The 18248-nt window shown below is 47.0% G+C and overlaps 1 long non-coding RNA gene across 1 annotated transcript; it reads left to right on the top strand.

Annotated features, from left to right (window-relative positions):
* The first annotated feature begins 2876 nt into the window (after positions 1-2876).
* LOC116581860 lies at positions 2877-4377 on the top strand. The gene is made up of 3 exons (XR_004282273.1): positions 2877-3156; positions 3342-3531; positions 3881-4377. It is a non-coding gene; the product is annotated as an uncharacterized LOC116581860 (long non-coding RNA).
* Positions 4378-18248: the final 13871 nt, after the last annotated feature.

Genomic DNA, 18248 nt, shown 5'->3' with positions numbered 1-18248 from the left:
TTTCTTTCTTTTCTTTTTTCTTTTTTTTAAACGAATCAATTTTTTTAAAGATATTATTTATTTGTCAGAGAGAAAGAGAGAGAGAGAGCGCGCGCGCACAAGCTGGGGAGGGGCAGGGAGAGGCAGAGGGAGAAGCAGGCTCCTGGCTTAGCAAGGAGCCCCAAGTGGGACTCGATCCCAGGACCCTGGGGTCATGACCCGAGTGAAGGCAGACATACAACTGACTGAACCGCCCACGGGGGGGGGGGTCTCTAGATGGGTGTTTCTTTTCTTTCCTTCCTTTCTTTCTTTCCTTCTTTCTTTCTTTTCATTCCTCCTTTGGCCACCCAGGGTCCCTAGATGAGTGTTTCTTTTCTTTCCTTTTCCTTCTTTCTTTTTTTCTTTTCTTTCGTTTCTTCCTTTTCTTTCTCCCTTTTGCAACCCAGGCGGCCCCAGATGAGTATTTCTTTCCTTTTCTCCCTTCCCTTCCTTTCTCTTCCTTTCGCTCTCTTAAGTTTCTGAACTTAGCCCATCACGGTCCCTGCCAACAGTCACTCGTGCCCAAGCCAACCTGGTCCCTAAGGACTGTCACCCCTATCCTCCCCACCACCAGCCCCCGGAGCGTAGGCTCTGGCCTGCCTAGGGGACTCCTCTGAAGGGTTCAGAATATGTCAGTCTGGCATAAGGATGATTTGCAGCTAAAGGTAGTTGACAATCAACCAGTGCAGGATGAGTTCTCTGCCCTCCCCTTAACTGCCTGAAAGCAGGGCACAAATTTGCTTCTGTGAAGGTGGCAGAACTAGTCCCTTCTCTTGTCCCAGGATGAGGAGAACAACTCAGGAGAACAGCTTACAGGAGGCGGAGGCCAACACCAAGATAGTCTGTGTGAACGAACCTCATCTTCCATGATTTTCTATCACCCTCCCGTAATGTATCAGCCCCGACCTTCCTTCATCCAATCGCCGGTCTACAACTTCTCTCCCTGTGTTAAAATGGTATGTAAGTCCCCAAGTCTAACCACATCTTTGGGGTTTTCACTTCTTTCCTGTGAAGCCACGTGCACATAACATTTAAGATATATTTTTAAAATTCACATCTTTTCTCCTGTTAACACGCCTCTCATCCGCTTAATTTACAGCCCTCAGCAACTAAGTCTAAGAGGGTAGAGGGAAAAAAAATTCTTTCTTTCACCAACCCCTCACAGCCAAGCCCTCTGAGTTCCTTGTCTTCCTGGGCTGGTTGTGGGGAGGGAGGGGCGGGGCTTGGGTGAGGGGCGGGGCTTGGGAGGGCGGGTAGGGTCTTGGTTGGGGTGATGGGTCAGTGCCAGTCTTTATGACTTGCAGAATCTACTCCAATCTCTATTCCATTGGCAGCCTTAAGGGAACTTCTCCAAGTTTCTGGTCACACTGGCACCTTCCCCCTCACCCCTCCAAAGACCTCAGTCTCTGTCCCATGCCCTCAAGAACCATCTCCCACGCTCCCCAGCATGAGGCAAGAAAGCAAAAGTGTTATAGGGTTTCTTTTCCTTTGGTGCCCACAGTTCTTTGTCAGGCCGCTTCGAAGAATGAAGATTTGGACGAGACCCACGGGTGGGCAACAAAGCAAGGTTTATTGAGTGATAGCAAAGTGACAGCACAAAGGAGGGAGGCGACCCAAGAGGGTTGCCACTGGAGTTTCTTTTATTATTATTATTACACATCTTTTATTTAAATTCAATTAATTAGCATCTAGTGTCTTAGTTTCAGAGGCAGAGTTCAGTGACTCATCCATTGCGTGTAACACCCAGCGCTCACTACATCACCCTGTTACCCCATGCCCCCCACCCACTTCCCCAACGACCCTCAGTTTGTTTCCTATGATCAGGAGTTTCTGAGTCTGGGGGTTTTACGGGCTTCTCTTCTCAGTGGACTGTTCTAACCGGATTAACCCTCGCTGCACCTGTCATCCCAAGGGGATTTTATCATCTCCCCACCTTGTGGGAAAGGGTGGATGGCTCCTTCCAGGGTGATGTAAAATCCTTTTAAGGGTGGTTTCCCTTAGGATGGGAGCGGGGTGGTCCCTGCCTGCCTTTCTTTGAACTGTCCTTCATCAAAAACTTTGTGGCAGAGGGGAAAGAACCCAGGAGAATGACAACAGGAAAAACACACATTAATGTCTCCATCATTCGTCGGGTCAAACAGTAGCGCATGTTCAGTGAGTGGCCGTGTCCCGCGTGCAGGAGGCTGGCTTTGGGACAGAATTTCCGCTGCTGTTCGTGCTTTGGGTGTGGCCCAATCACCGTCCTCTGGTCTTAGCCGCCCACCCGGCTCTGGGCTCTGGCCTCTGGCGCCCCTGGGGCTCTCTGCTCTGCTCTCCCTGAGGCCTTGAAGGAAACATCAGTGGGTTTCTCACCTATGACTAAGCAGGTTGGGGAGGGTGGGGGCGAGAGAGGTCGCAGACATTCAGTGGCTACATTCCAAAACCAACTCTCTGGTGTGCAGTAATGCCTTGTGTCAGAAAAACACCAACCAAAAGTGCCTTTGTCACAAAACAGCTTCGCACCTGCCTGAGGCACAGGGGGCAGAAAGGTGCACTGCGCAATTTTCTGCCCTCAGACTTGCCTTCTCTCCATCTCTTCCAACCTCCAGCAGTGGGCTGGGGGGACGGCAGTGGAGGGTGGGAGGAAGTCATTCCTCTGTACCTCTCTGCCCCGCGCTCTCTCTGCCACCTTCCAGTGGCCCCCTCCTCCTCAGAGTTCTGCCCGCAGGGGTGTGAAGGGGAAAGAGCTGGCACTTAGTGAAGGTGCAGTCTGTGTTGCCCTGCCGCGTCCCTTCTCTGGACTGGTAGGAATGTTTGTTTTTACAGATGAGGAGACAGAGGTCATGTAGTGTATGTCGGCTCATGTAGTGTGGGGCCAAGCTCCCACAGCTAAGAACACACAGAACTTGACCGTGCTCCTCTGTCCCTGGAGCCTGGTCTCTGCGATGCCAGGGTACTCATCCTGGCGGTTTCCCTCCCACCACCCCTGAGAGCCCAGGTCCCCAGCCTGGCAGCAGGGCATGGACAGAACAGAACAGAACACACCAATTGCCTCTGGAGAATGTCCCCAGCCCAAGACGAAAGCGGCGGGCCAAGGAGACCAGCTGTCTGCAGAGAAGACAGTAGCCCAAGGAATGTACCGAGGAAGGGTGAGGGAAGGTCCGCTGGGGGAGAGAAAGTATCTGCCCTTGGAGGTGGCAGGGCCAGACCAGGAGGGCCCAGTCAGGGCTCTCACCAAGGTCGCCGGTCTAGCTGCAGTAGCTCGGGCTCAGCCGTAGAAATGCAAGCGGCACTATGTTTCTTCCTGGCTTTTTTCAAGGCTGTTGTGCATTTCTGTTCTTCAGGACAAAATCCTCCAGGAGGATCAGCATTCCCCTTGAATCTTGAAAAAAAGGTCAGGCCTCTGTATTTTTGTCACAACTGAGAGACCACAAGATGACTGGGAAAAGATCCGGCGTGGACAAGAGGCGTCTAGAAATTTCGCGACGCTTCTCAGCCTCCGTGAGTCTTGCAAATATTAATTTAACCTGCTGGGTAAGTTGGTAATAAAATTCTCTTTGTATTAAGGAAGTAGTAAAGTTAAGAGACTGTAAGCCAGAATAATTTGGGGTGGTTTTATGGCAGAGTGTGCAACATCCCTAATGGGGAAGGGCTGAGTTACTTTGCTCCCCCTCCCAACCAGAACAGCGTTGCTGTTGACTCATTGGTATTCCCAGAATTGAAACGCAACTTGGCCCAAAGTAGTTGTTCGGTGAATGCTACTGTTAAAAAAAACCAAAATGCTAAAACTTGGTCAACACTGCACAAAATGAAAACAAAGAGGCTACAGTTAATCTGACTAAAATCATCTCGACTCTGATGAATATTTTCTCAACATCCACAGGTCTGGACTAGGTCTAGAAATGTATTCCTTGGCAACTTAATGAGCAAGCCGGGAAAGCCTTCCCAAGATGATTTAGAATGGGAGACTTCCCGATCCCTTGAGCGATTCAGCTAGCACTTGACCTCAGTGTCCAGAACCATAACAAATTCTGAACTTTGTGAATTTGTTGTGGAAAAGAGCAAATTTTACCAACCAGAATGTCAACCTCAGTCAAAGATCTGGTGACACTGGGATTCACAAATGCATGCTGCCTGAGCCTCAGGAGTCCAAGGGACCAACTCACCCAGTGCTTGCGGTTTGAGGACGACGCCTACCAAGACCTCCCCCAGACAACCACTGTTGAGCATCATCGCTACAAAGAGCTGGTCTTCCTCAGGTTTCCATCACTACCTGCCGCGGTCAGTCAGGCTGAGGAAGCAGAAGTCCACGAGAGAAGGACCCCTTTCCTATTGGACCACTGGAGAGATCCTTTTATTGTTACCATGCTGTGAATAAATCCTGATACCTTCTGCATTGCTCCCGTTCACCATTTTGTTTCTGTTCTTCTGTCTTAATTCAGGAGCCCCTGACCACAGCTTGCCTGGGTCCTGCTCTGACTTCACAAAATGGCGGCCATTGTGTTGTTGGGCTCTCCTCGCTGCTCTCAAGGGAGCTCTGGTAGAGGAGCTCCCATGGGGACATGCTCACAAGGATGGAGACAAGGCATGGGGGTGGGGGTGGGGGGCAGGGGTCATTGTGAGGAGTGGGGACAGGTGGAAAGTTCTGGAAAAGCCAGTGCCCCATCCACTATGTGACTCAGCCACTTTCTCAGCTGGGCTTCTTCTGGGGGCTTCTCACTCTTCCTGCTCCGGGAGGCTTCTGCTGTCCTCCCTCTGTGTGCCATTTTTCTACGCTGTGATTTCTGCCTACTTTGAAACTTCAGCCCCCTTGTGGTCCATCATGACCTGCGGGTTGTTGAAGGCAACGGCCAATGCTCAGGCCCCATCGTCCCTGGCCCACCATCTGCCTTAGATCCAGTTCTCATCCTTGAAAAATGTTCTTCCCTTGCCTTCCTGGTTACCACATTTTTCTACGCTTCCAGCCCCTTTCAGTTTCCTTTACTATTACCTCTCTAGGCTTCCGAGAAAGTGGAGTCATGGGGAAGCAGGTCATTCCTCATTAAGATCCAGGGAAGGCGCCTATGGACAGCTTGCTGACATTGAATTTGTAGGTCTAATCACGAAACCATGGGACCACCTGTCGAAAAGCAATTATTTCTATGTCCGTTATTACTCCAGCCGCATGACAATCGGATTTTAAATCTTCATCTGGTCATTTAAAACCATGTCAGAATGCCATTTAATTCATAAACCCTGAGGTGAAATTTAGAAGGAAAAATCTTCCTGTGATTTAGTTAAGATGTCCATATATTGAAATGAACATTGTCTACGAAGTGAAACGACCTTTCCTCTCTTTCTCATGTATTTTTCATATTTAAATATATATTATATATACAACATATAACTATGTATTATAAGCATATGTATTATGTATGAGTATGTTCTATAAGCCTGTAATATGTATGAATATGTAATACATATTAGTGTGTATTACATGGGCGCTCTTACGCTTGCCCCCATGCCTTCTCACGGCCGCACAGCACATGGTGTCTGGCCCAGCCGGCAGACGCAGGTGCACCCATAAAATAGGAAGAGGTTTTTATGACTTTCCAGGCTCATTCAAAACGGAACCCCTGACGGCAGCAGCCTGTGCCGCTGCTGGTGATAAAACCTTTCAAATGAAACCTCTTCTGCAAAGATAAAGAAAACAAGATTCACGGTTTAATCTTGCGTCTTCCCACCTTTTTCTTCTTTTTTCTGAAGACCAGCTGCGAGCCGGCCGGCGAGAGCGCACTTCTGCAGTACGACCTTCTCTTCCTACCCACAGATGCTGCCGCCTCTGCCTCCACCCCACTCGCTCCCCTCAGTCCTGGCAAGTGAGACCATCCACAGGTCGGGGGGGGGGTCCAGTCCTCATGCTCCCCCCCCACCCCCCACCCCATGCTCCTCTACAGTCCAGAGCTTAGCACTGAGAGATGCTGCTCCACTTCTTCTGGAGGATTCTGCAAACTTAAGACAAGCGAGCTGTGAGGTCAGAGGAGGTGACCCTCTAAGCCAGCTGGGGAGGTGAGGACACAATTTGTTTACATACAGCGAGTATCTGGAAGCAGAATCATCCGTCTGTCTGTCCCGACGACCACACCCGCCAAGTGGTCTTTCTGACTGCTCCTTTTCTGTGCTGTTTTTGCACAAACTCACGGAGGCCCGCACAAGGGCGTATTACTAGTTACTCTGGGGTTGCTCCAGCTCGTAGGGAAGGAAGGAAAGCTCTCCAGTTCATTTCTTGAAGTTAGCATCAGCCAGGTACCAACAGTGGACAAACACCTAACCGCGCACTCACACACCTAAGATCGGTATCATGAATGCTATATGCATATTCTAAATAAAACACGAGCAAAAGTGTGTTGAACAAGAGTGAAAACTGGTGCAAAAACGTCCCAGCCAAAGCCCCCCATGCACCCCAACGCTGCAGTGCACCCTCCACACCCTCTCTGCCTTGAGGTCTAGGGTAGGCAGTTGTGGACTCTTTTGTCCTTGACCTTGAGAGCGAAGGGCGTAAAGGGCTTTGGGGAGAAGGAGCAGGGAAAGACAGAGAGCTGAGCTGCAGGAAGCCTCCCCGAGGAGAAAGAAGATTCGATGGCTCATCCTTTATCCAGAGCAAAAGGAGACTCAGCGTTGCCTTGACTGGGGCAAGAGTTAACCTAGGAAACTTGAGTCTGTACTCCCTCATGCCTCTTCCCACTAGAATACAAAATGTTGTAGTATAAATTATCCCTGTAATATAAATTATCCCAGGGGTAAATTAACTTTACCCCTGGATAAAATGCCTAGAGATGGCCCTCTTGGCCACCCAGGAGCCAAGCCCCAAAGAGAAGGCCCCACTTCCTTTTGACTCTTCCTTAGACTGCTATTTTCTTTTCTTTTTCAAAAAGATTTTATTTATTTATTTGACACAAAGAGAGAGATCACGAGTAGCCAAAGAGAGAGTAAGGAAGCAGGCTCCCCGCTGAGCAGAGAGCCTTATGCGGGGCTCGATCCCAGGACCCTGAGATCATGACAGGAGCTGAAGGCAGAGGCTTGACCTTCTGAGCCACCCAGAAGCCTCTTAACTGCTATTTTCAAAGTGTGATAAAGGTGCCCCCTGAAAGCCTACTTCAAGATTCAGAATCCAGAACCCACATCCAGATTTTCTGAAACAGAATCTCTTGGAGTAGAATCCAGGAATGTGATTTTTTTTTCCACACACACTCAAGTTTGAAGACCACTGCACGAAAGCATCTGTGACGTCCCTTCTCAGCTCTGAAGCACTTGACCTAGATGACTAGATTATATCCTTGGTTCCGTCACTGTCTGTTGACTGAGCCTCCGGCGTCCCACGTGGGAGATAGAGAAAACTCCTGTCTGCAGTGGGCCGGGCATGTGTCTAACATTCTTCGAAGTCCTGAGGTCAGAGGGGCCTGATACACATAGCACAATGACTTACCCACGATTCCCCTGCTGAAGACCCCTTCAGCTTTTTCTTCAGCACCGCGCAGAAACATGCCAAGGTAGAAGGGACTTGAGAGACACAGAGAGTTTGAGCAGATTAAAATGATCGGTTTCAAAGAACTTCAGGTTCGGTTTCCCCGTGTCTGAATTTTGCAATATTCTAAATCAAATCTGCAGACTTGAACTCGATCAAGCCCGAGGCAGTTGGAGTCATTCAAATCTCCCAAGATCTCAGAGCCCGGATGCGAAGCCGGCTTCTCGGTCAGCAGGACGCGGCCCGCGTCCCCAGACCCAAGCAGGCTTCCCCATCATGAGTATTTTATCCATTATGTCATTAACACTCAACAACCCCATGAGCGGGGCTTTGTGGTTTTTACTGTGGAGGCAGGAATGATGAGACTCAGAGAGGTTGAGGAACTGGCCAAAGGTCACACAGCTGGTGAGAGGCGTTGCGCTCATTTCATGGAACCGTGCCTGGGCTCTAAGCCACACTCGGTCACTCACCACAGAGAGCCCACGATGTAGCTCTTCACCACGAGGAGGCCTGGCCTGCTTCTGCCTTGAGCTGAGGCTTCGGGAAGGTGCTCCCTAAACATGGGTGAGTAGATAATGTCTGCCCAGGAGAGGTGGGTTTTCCTTGAACTTGGGGGCAGGCTTCCCTCACACAAGCTGCCTGATCGCAGACTGGACCTCTTGAAGCCATCTGGCCCAGACGTCCGACTGCCTCTGCCTCATGATCTGAGGGGACATTACTTGTAGTGGAAGCCCCTCTCTTTTCCTACGACTGCTCGCCTCCTATGCGCTACGGAATGAATGTGTCACCCCCAAATTCTTACACTGAAACCTAATAGCTAATGGGATGGTATTTGGAGTGGGGGTCCTGCGGGGTGATGAGGTCATGAGTGTGTAGCCCTGCAGAATGGGATTAGCACCCTTATAAAAGAGACCCCAGAGGGGTGCCTGGCTGGCTCAATCAGTAGAGCACGCCACTCATGATCTCAGCGTTATAAGTTCAAGCCCCACGTTGGGTGTAGAGATTACTTACAAATAAAATCTTAAAAAGAGGGGCCCGTGGGTGGCTCATTCGGTTAAGCACTGCCTTCGGCTTGGGTCATGCAGGGTCCTGGGATGGACTTCAGCCTGTGCTCCTTGCTCACCCCACACCAGAACTTTTCGCTCTGCCTGCTGCTCCCCCTGCTTGAGCTCTCCCACTCTCTCTGACAAATAAATAAATATTTTTTTAAATCTTAGAAAAGAAAAATGATCCCAGAGAGACCCCCTCATCCCTTCTCCCATGTGAGTCCCAGCCAGAAGAGAGCCATCCATGAGCCAGGAAGACGGTCCTCAGCAGACACTGAATCTGGCAGTGCCTTGCCCTTGGACTTCCCGCCTTCAGAACCAGGAGAAATAAACGTCCGCTGCTTAAGCCCCGGGGGCCGGTGGTCTTTGTGTTACAGCAGCCCAAACGGACTGAGTCACCACGAGCCATTCGTCAGGCAGACAGCTCCAAATACTCTGTTGGCAGTCAGTCTGCGGGACTGACTTTTCTGGTGGCCCCGACAAGTGAAGAGGCACCATTTTCCGGGGTCTGACCCGCCTCAGTGTGAGGGTCTCCGTCAAGGGCAGACCCTGTTCCTCTCCACCCTGCCGGACCACAGCTGCCATCCCATATCTAACCACGCTCCCGGAGATGTGACAAGGGACTAGGGCTCAGCACTGAATCAGAGACATCCAGCCAGGCAAGATCTCCAACTTACATGATTCTATCTTCCCTTCTTCCTGCTGCTCCCATTAAAATTATTATGAGGAATAAAAAAGCACTCATTGGACAATGTCATAGGGATAGAGAGGATATTCCGCAGACGAGAGGCTTCCACGGCTTTATAGAAGGTGGGGAGGGTATGACGCAGCGTGGGGCGAGCGGCCAACCGGAGATGCTGTGGCCCAGGTGACAGCTGGGCTGCCTGGCGGAATTTTGAGAAGTTCCAGATGTGCCGAGCTTGGATGTGACAAGAGGAAGGGAGAAGAGGGGAGGCTAGTGAAATGAAAAATAGACAGACGTATTTTTTCGTACAGGAGCAACATATGCTCCTTGTAAAATTCAATTAAAATTGAAGTGCCTAAAGTAAAATAAACAGTGCTTTGCCTCCCATCCTCCAGTAGCTGGAACGCGTCGCACGTCCTTACCTCCTGGATACCATCACTGTTAACGATGTTTGTGTAACATCCATGGATTTTCATTTATTTTTTTAAAAACATATGCAAACATATGTGCTTTATAGATTTTTTTTAAAAAGATTTTTTTTTTTTAAGATTTTACTTGTTTATTTGACAGACAGAGATCACAAGCAGGCAGAGAAGTAGACAGAGAGAGAAGGAAGCAGGCTCCCTGCTGAGCAGAGAGCCCAATTCGGGGCTCGATCCCAGGACCCTGGGATCATGACCTGACCCGAAGGCAGAGGCTTTAACCCACTGAGCCACCCAGGTGCCCCAATTTTTTTAAAAGATTTTAATCATTCATTTGAGAGAGATTGAAGAGAGAGAGCAGGAAGCAGAGGCAGAGAGGCAGAGGGAAAAGCAGACTCCTGGCTGAGCAGGGAGCTCAGTGCAAGGCTCGATCCCAGGACCCTGGAGAACATGACCTGAGCTGAAGGCAGATGGTTAACCCTCTGAGTCACCCAGGTGCCCCGCCTTTATGGATTTTTAAAGATTAAATGAGATCACACTATACATCCATTTTTCAGCGCAGGTTTTGTTATTATGCAGGTATGGGGAAGCCAACAGATCGGGGAACAATCACCATGGAAAAGCGAGTTGGCTTCTCCCAGTTCCCAAACAGAGGAGGACGCCACACCACCCAGGGCCACGTGGGGTCAGAGGCAGAAGGAGGAATGGGAAGGAGCCTTTATTGTGGTTTTTACTGGCAGCAGTAGGCAGGCAGGGTAAGCAGGCCAGGCGGGTTTAGAATTGACTAGTTTGAATAAGGGATGTAGGGACTGGCCCTAGTTTCCCGGTCCCTGGCCTTGGGGCCATAAGGGCAGAGGGCTGGTGGCTCATTCTGTGAGCTCCACCAAGGAGGCAGAGGGCAGCAGAGGCTCTGGACTAGCTGGTTTGCATACGGAAGGTTCTAGAGGCAGCATCTCCCGGATCAGCAAGGCTTTGGAGGCCAGAGAATCACAAATACAGACAATTAGGAAATACAGTTAGCAAGGGCACCTGGGTAGCTCAGTCGGTTAAGTGTCTGCCTTTGGCTCGAGTTATGATCTCAGGGTTCTGGGATCGAGCCCCATATCAGGCTTCCTGCTCAGCTGGGGGTCTGGTTCTCCCTCTGCCCCTCCTCGTGCTCTCTCTCTCAAATAAATAAAGTCTTTAAAAAGAAAGAAAATATAATTAACACAACATATCTCTAATTTTTGAAACCACATGATGTGTTAGGAACAGAGGCACACATTCAATAGCTTTTCATTTTCCATAGCTTCATAAGATCCCATACTTGGCGTGTTCCCTCACCGGAACACGGACTCCAGAAAGGGATAGTTGGTCTCTTCTGTCCACTGCTATGAGCCCAGTGACCAGAATCATGTCAGACATAGAATAGATGCTAAAAATATCTGCTAAATGAATAAACAAGTGGACCTTATAATATATTCAACCATTATCAGCAGATTATCATTTCTTAGTATTCCAAACAATGCCTCAGTAACTATCCTTGGAGATATATCTTCACGCATTTGAACTAGTGAGGATTGAGTTTGGAGAGTAAAATAAAGCCTGAAATACTGTGACTGAACCAAGATAGATATTTAAGTTTCTCTTTTACGTTCACGATGGCTGGCCGTGGTCAGGTCGAGGCTGGGGTGGTCCTCCCTGGAGCTGCGGCCCAGTCTCCTTCTTACGTTGCTGGCTCTGATCTCATTCCCCAGGACACCTCAGCCTCCACGCTTGCTGCCAGAACTCTAGCCAGCAATCAGCATTCCAGACAGAAGAAAAAATCAGAGCCCCAGGAGTATTACTCCTTCCTTTGAGGAGACATCTAGAAGTTGCTGCTTCTGCACATACATTATCGTCTAGAACTGGAGTGCACGGCCGCTGGTCGCAACAAGGATGACGGGAAATGTAGTCATTATTCCTGGGGCCATGTGCCCAGCTCAGTCTCGAACTGTGAAGACAGGGTGGTTGGCTATTAGGAGACAACTAGCTTTTATTTCCATCAGATACGTTTCTAGAAGTAAAATTGATCTATGGGAAGGGAAACACATTCAAATAGTTTTGATAAATACTGACAAATATTTTCTGGAAAGATATTGAATTGAACCCCTCCAACGGTGTATGAGAAAACCCACTTCCCTACTCACTACCATGAATATGGGAAGAACTTTTGAAGAGTGATGATTTGATGGGCAGAAGAATCCATCCACCGGTGTGTTCATTTGTATTTAATGTCTGCCGTCACGGTTTCGCCTCTTTGCACACACCTGCCAGCCATTTTCTGTTCCTCTTCCACAAACTGCCTGTCTGTAGCCATTTTCATATTACTTATGGGAAGAATTGTTTTAATGTTTTTATAAAAATGGAATCATGCTTTACATTTGATTTTGCAACTTGATTTTTTTTTTGCATAGACATCCTTCCGTATCAACACATAAGTAACTATCTCATTCTTATCAAACATATACATTAATTAAATTATGTAATGGTACTCCCACTGCTGACTCTATTTTCTACCTATAGCAAATGCTGGCTCTAATTTTCACCTATAGGAAGGAAGCAAGGAAGGAAGTTAGTTAGTTGTCATGACATCCTTGTATATACATTTTGCACACATAAGCGTTGACAGATATGTCTGCAAAACTATACCCCAGAGAGTTTCTCAGAACCTTCTTCATAATTTCCTGACTCTAGATTAAAACCCAGTTTTAAAATGCTGGTTATAGAGAGTATATATAATCAGTAAATTGGTAATCAGTAATCCTTTGGTGACAAGTGACAGAAATCCAACCCACACTAGTTCATTGAAACTGACTGTGCCCATAATCTCAAATTTAGGAAATGCTTTCTCTATTCCTTGTGTTAGATACTACAGATTAGTCCCTTTCCATCAAAGCCTTGTCTTGTGCACAGGGTCACAGCAGCCCCGGGATGATCGTCTCAAGGATATCTAAAAGGGTATTGGTAGCCTAGGTCCTAGGAAGAATTCTCCTAGGAAGCCAGAGGCAACTGTGGTCAAAGCCTTCTTATCCCTTGTTGTGCTTTGAGGCTGGGAGTGAAGGTTGCCCCTGGGTTTCCATGAGGAGCAAAATAGTTCAGATGCCTCTGTCTTGGAAACCTTTCTGCACCAGCAGGGCAGGGCTAGGGTGTGAGGAAGGGACTTTCAGATTCTAAGACAGATGGGGGTCTGGACTGGAAGGTTAGCTTTCTCAGTTCCCAGAAACAGGCTTGAGGCTTTCCTTGGGGGGGCTCAGGACCTGGCCAGTAGACCTGAAATCCATCCCCTGGGAATCCGTAGCTCTTCCCCACTGCCTGTCTTCTCGAGTTGAACGGAGAATGGTGAGAAAGCCCTGGAGGGCTGGTGTGAGCCTCTGCTTCGGAGGGAGGTTCCCACTGCTGTGCGCTCCTGTTTTGCCTCCCCATCCTCTTTACACTGCTTAGGTCCTGATGCTCCTGCCAGGCGGGAATTCACACATCTTCAAAGTGCAGCGTTAAACAGATTGAAGCTAATAAAGAACTAAGGCCTGAAGCAATCAGCAGCCTCCCTCAGATTCTGGAGAGCAGACAAACACAAAGGAGGGATGAAAGTCTCCTGCCAACCCAAAGGGAAACTGAAACATCCAAGAGCGGATTCTTACAGACAGTAACTTGACAGAGTTCACAGAAAAAAATTACATGAACATGGGAAGTTACTGAAAGCTTGTTCCCAGCTGTATTGGGAGAGATATCACAGCTTCCAGAGAGAAAAATGGCCCACTGTACTAAAAGCTAGTGTCATACCCTACCAAGTATTCTGGCATAAAATAAATAGGATGATATACTTCCTGTTTCTCGAGAGCTTTCAGTTTTCGGAGAGTTCCATATTTATATATTATATATAGATATAATATCTATATATAATATATAATATAGATATGTAGATGTAGATATAGATATATATATGTAATATAGATATGTATAATATAGATATGTATATCTATATATAATATATAATATAGATATATAGATATATCTCTATATATGTCGATTTATATATTAATAATATATATAAATATATCGATATATATTTTATATATCGACATATATAGAGATATATCTATAGATATATCTATATATTATTATATAGATATCGATATATTATCGATATAGATATATCTATATAGATATTATATAGATATCGATATATCAATATCTATATATAGATATCGATATAATATATATCGACATAAATATAGGTATATCTATATATATGCATATTATATTATATATAGACATATCTATATATAGAAATATATTGAAAGAAATATATATATTTCTTTCTAGAGCACATGCACATACACACACAGACTAACCAGTGAGAGCGCGCTGTTTGAAAGCTTCTCTCAAAAACAGGAAAGATTTTTCTTTTGTATTTCTTTTTTAGCAATGGGGAGTTAAACAGAAATTGTCATCACTACATGTTAGGTCATAGTGATGTAGATAAAAACTACATAGATATTATATATATCCATATATATCTATACATATATATCTATGTATATAATATATAGATAAAAACTGTATATATAGAGAGAGAGAGAGAGAGCACGCAAGCGCACTCGGCCAACATTATCTCCTAGCTCTACCATGCTTCCTTCCTACAAATTTCCCTTACTATGTTCAAAACCCACTTCTCACTGACAGAAACAAGTCGAGAATGTCTCGGTAAGAATGAAATTCGGTTTCTAAATGTGAAGTCCCCCATGGGGAAGAGAACACACCACAAAGTTCCCAGGCCACACTTCCCTCTCCCGACTGGGTTTATGGGGGGCTCCATCTTGGAATCTCAAGACAGTGGGGGTTCTCTGCCCCGGATTGCTCAGGCGGGGCCCAGGGAAAGGAATCAATTACCCATTAGGTGACCACTGTCGCCTCGGAGGGATGCGCTGCTCTGTGGTTACCAAGACTCCCTGCATTGTGGAGTGTGTGGGTTTGTGCTCCATTTTCTCCTTGTCTTTTCAGGTGGCATGAATCCCCCCCAACGAGGTTAACTGTAAATCAACTTATACCAGCAAGTAATGGTTTCATTGTGTCTGACTCAGGGAATCCAAGTGGCTAGATGCTAACCTCTTCTCTTCTTGAAACCTGGGTTAGTGGGAGAAATGCTGACCTGGAAATCAAGTGTTAAGCCCTGCTCAAGGGACTCTCTGAGCCTCAGTTTCCTGATTGGTCTTAAATTTCCTAAAAATGAGGAAACAGCTTCAATGCTCCATCCCTACGGAACCTGCCTGCCAGTAATAGTATTCCATGAATCTCTCATATTATGAGAGAATTGAAATTATTTAAAATTGAAGTAATTCTCTATTTTTAAAAAATCTTTATCTTTTTTTTTTTTTTTAAGTAAACTCTTCATCTAATATGGGGCTCAAACTCACAAGCCCTGAAATCAAGAATCACATGCTCTACTGACTGAGCCACCCAGCCACCCCTCCAGTGTTTTTTTCTTTTTTTTTTTTTTAAAGATTTTATTTATTTATTTGACAGACAGAGATCACAAGTAGACAGAGAGGCAGGCAGAGAGAGAGGAGGAAGCAGGCTCCCTGCTGAGCAGAGAGCCCAATGCGGGGCTCGATCCCAGGACCCTGAGATCATGACCATAGCCAAAGACAGAGGCTTTAACCCACTGAGCCACCCAGGTGCTCCACCAGTGTTTTTTTCAAATAGGTATATTACATCCCCTCTCTCCGCACCAATAGGTACAAGATTAAGATCTCTGTCTTTCAAGACAACCAAGGTCCAGAATCCAAGGACCCAGGGCCACTGAGCCAACGGTAATGCCCACTTTGGGCAGTGGGGTGGTCCCAGCACTTCAAGTTCCTCTTGTAACCTGAAGCCCCCAACTCTAGCGTCTGAGTCCACTTGCACGTTCACCGAAAAGTGCAATCAGATCCCGCCCCCCCACCCCCATAATGAGCAGATTCATGACCACGAAGGTAATGTACCTATGTTATTTCCCCTTCCTGTTTATTAGTTCTCATTTCGTGGGGCAGTGATGAAAAGAGCAATCTGATCCTCTTAAGCTTCAGCTTGGAAAAATACATACATGTGAGTAAAAACGCCCCCCTCTCTCCATTCTGTCAAAGCCCTGTGGAATCAATTTCACCAACCAAGCCCCAATGAAATCAATGGCATAAGCTCCTGAATTCATTTCCATGGGACCTGGCGTTGTAAAAATAATTGGATTGCCCCGCAGACTAACACTCTTTCCAGGAAATAGAGAAAATGTGCCTTTGCTAGGAGGTGGGGGTGAAAAGTCGTCTAAGGGCTGGTAAGTTTCACCCTGTGTTTTCAGCATCGTCTTGTCAAGAGGAGCTATTATCAAGTCCCAAATGAGCCCGGCAGTCCTACCCTCAATGAGGTGTTTAAAACTGCCTTCCCTAGTGAGAATGAAAACACTTCTTTTGTTCCCATCTTTAAAATTAACTGCATAGTATTACCACCATCAATGAGGTGTTTAACATCAAAATTGCCTTCCCTGGTGAGAAGAAAAACACTTACTTTGTTTCCTTCCTTAAAATTAATTGAGGTTTTTAAAAACTCATCCTTATTCAACCAACAGTTGCAGAGAAGGGGAAGGAGAGAAGAAGATGGGATTTTAAAATGTTGCCTTTGGTCGCCCATCAGAGATTTTCAGTGCGCTCTTTCTGTTCAGATCACAGGCTGGACTTTTTTCTGCTCCTCTGCTTTATTATTCCCCCATAATATTTTATAACACTGGTCATCGGTGTGATCCCGGGTAGGGATTAATTCATAGGTACTTGCTATGATGAAGGAAAGAAGGAATGATTTCCGTCGACTCAGATGTTCCTTCTTAGCTCGCAAATTTTCTACAGGCTTGCTTGTCTGTTGGTGTGAAAGAAACCGCTTCTTAAAAATTAAAATTAGTCCATTTAGGGACTTATTTATTCATTTGAGAGAGGGGGGGAGCGGGTGGAAGGGAGCTGGGGAGGGGCAGAGAGACAATCCTCCAAAAGACTCCGCCCTGAGCACGGGCCAATGCGGGATGGATCCTGGGACCCTGAGATCATGACCTGAGCTGAAACCAAGAGTTGGAGACTCAACTGACTAAGCCACCCAGGCGCCCCCAGGATCAGAGCATTTTAAAGGATCATAAAACTCGGGGCATCTGGGTGGCTCAGTGGGTTGCGTGTCTGATTCTTGATTTCTACAACAGGTCATGATCTCAGGGTCCTGGGATTCAGCCCCACAGCACTGGGCCACATCACTGGGCTCTGTGCTGCATGCAGAGTCCGCTTGTCCCTCTCCCTCTGCTCCTACCCCCTATTCCCCGCTCGTGCTCTCTCTCTCTCTCTCTCTCTGAAATAAATAAAATCTTTTTTTTTTTAACTGCCTTCCCTCTTTTTTTAAAAAAAAGATTTTATTTATTTACTTGACAGACAGAGACCACAAGTAGGCAGAGGGGCAGGCAGAGAGAGAGAGGAGGAAGCAGACTCCCTGCTGAGCAGAGAGCCTGATGTGGTTCTCAATCCCAGGACCCTGAGATCACGACCTGAGCCGAAGGCAGAGGTTTTAACCCACTGAGCCACCCAGGTGCCCCTGAAATAAATAAATCTTTAAAAGGAATGTAAGCCTATCTAAAAGAGCTCTCAGTGGCCAAGGTGAGAACAGAATAAATAACTACAGTATTAGATTATAACCCCAAAACAAATCAGCCACGAGTCCATACTAATATAAATAAATGATTTTAAAAAATAAATAAGAGAAAGGAAAATTTTTCCTTACATAAGAATTCAAATTAATAAATTCAGGAAGAACAGAAAAAAAAAATTAAAATTAGTCTCTAGTAGGAAAGTTGGCGGTGGGGGGAGGAGTTGTAGGTATTTCCAAAGATGCTCCCTGTCCCCATTTTCCTCTGGAATTCCAGAAGCGGCTCTAACTTTTATAACCCTCTGGCCAGTACTTGAGTTGTGGCGTGTTCTGTGGCCGCTGCCTTTTGCAAGATGGAGAAGAATGTAGAAGGCAAATAGGCAAAGTCCTGACTTTTACGGGTCACAAGGCCAGGTAGAGCCTAAGAGTAATAAGGGTAGAGGAATATTAGAAAGAACAGGTGCTTCTCAGTTGAGAAATTCTTCCAAGGAAAGGAGAACTTGGAGGGGAGGGTTCTGAACCAGGAGAATGACTATTGGCTTGTTTCTGGAGGAAGCCTCCAAGTCCTTGCCCCCCACCACCACCCTGCACTGCCTAGGCTGAGCTGCAGGGGGAGGAGCAGAGGGAGCTGATGCTGAAAAATTCAGTAGGCTTGGGGGTCCTTGAGCTGGCTGACTCATGCCTCAAAAGCCCACGGACGCTGGAAGACAGCCAGAGCACCCCTCTGCTCAGCACGCGTGGAGAGTAGACTAGAGCGTCTGCCCGTTGTGTCTGGGCCAGTAGACCTAAAACAGCCTCACAGAGAACAGCCCATGGCTGAGACGGGCGTTGAGTACAGCAAAGGAGAATCCTCTGACTTTTAAACAAACCCTACGACAGGAGTGAGCAGGATGAAGCAGTGGCCTACAGAGACCTACGAGGACAAA

The sequence above is a fragment of the Mustela erminea genome, chromosome 21, assembly GCF_009829155.1.
Source record: "Mustela erminea isolate mMusErm1 chromosome 21, mMusErm1.Pri, whole genome shotgun sequence".
Lineage (NCBI taxonomy): Eukaryota > Metazoa > Chordata > Mammalia > Carnivora > Mustelidae > Mustela > Mustela erminea.
The sequence above is the reverse complement of the archived record's forward strand: the minus strand, read 5'-3'. Positions and strand labels throughout refer to the sequence as shown.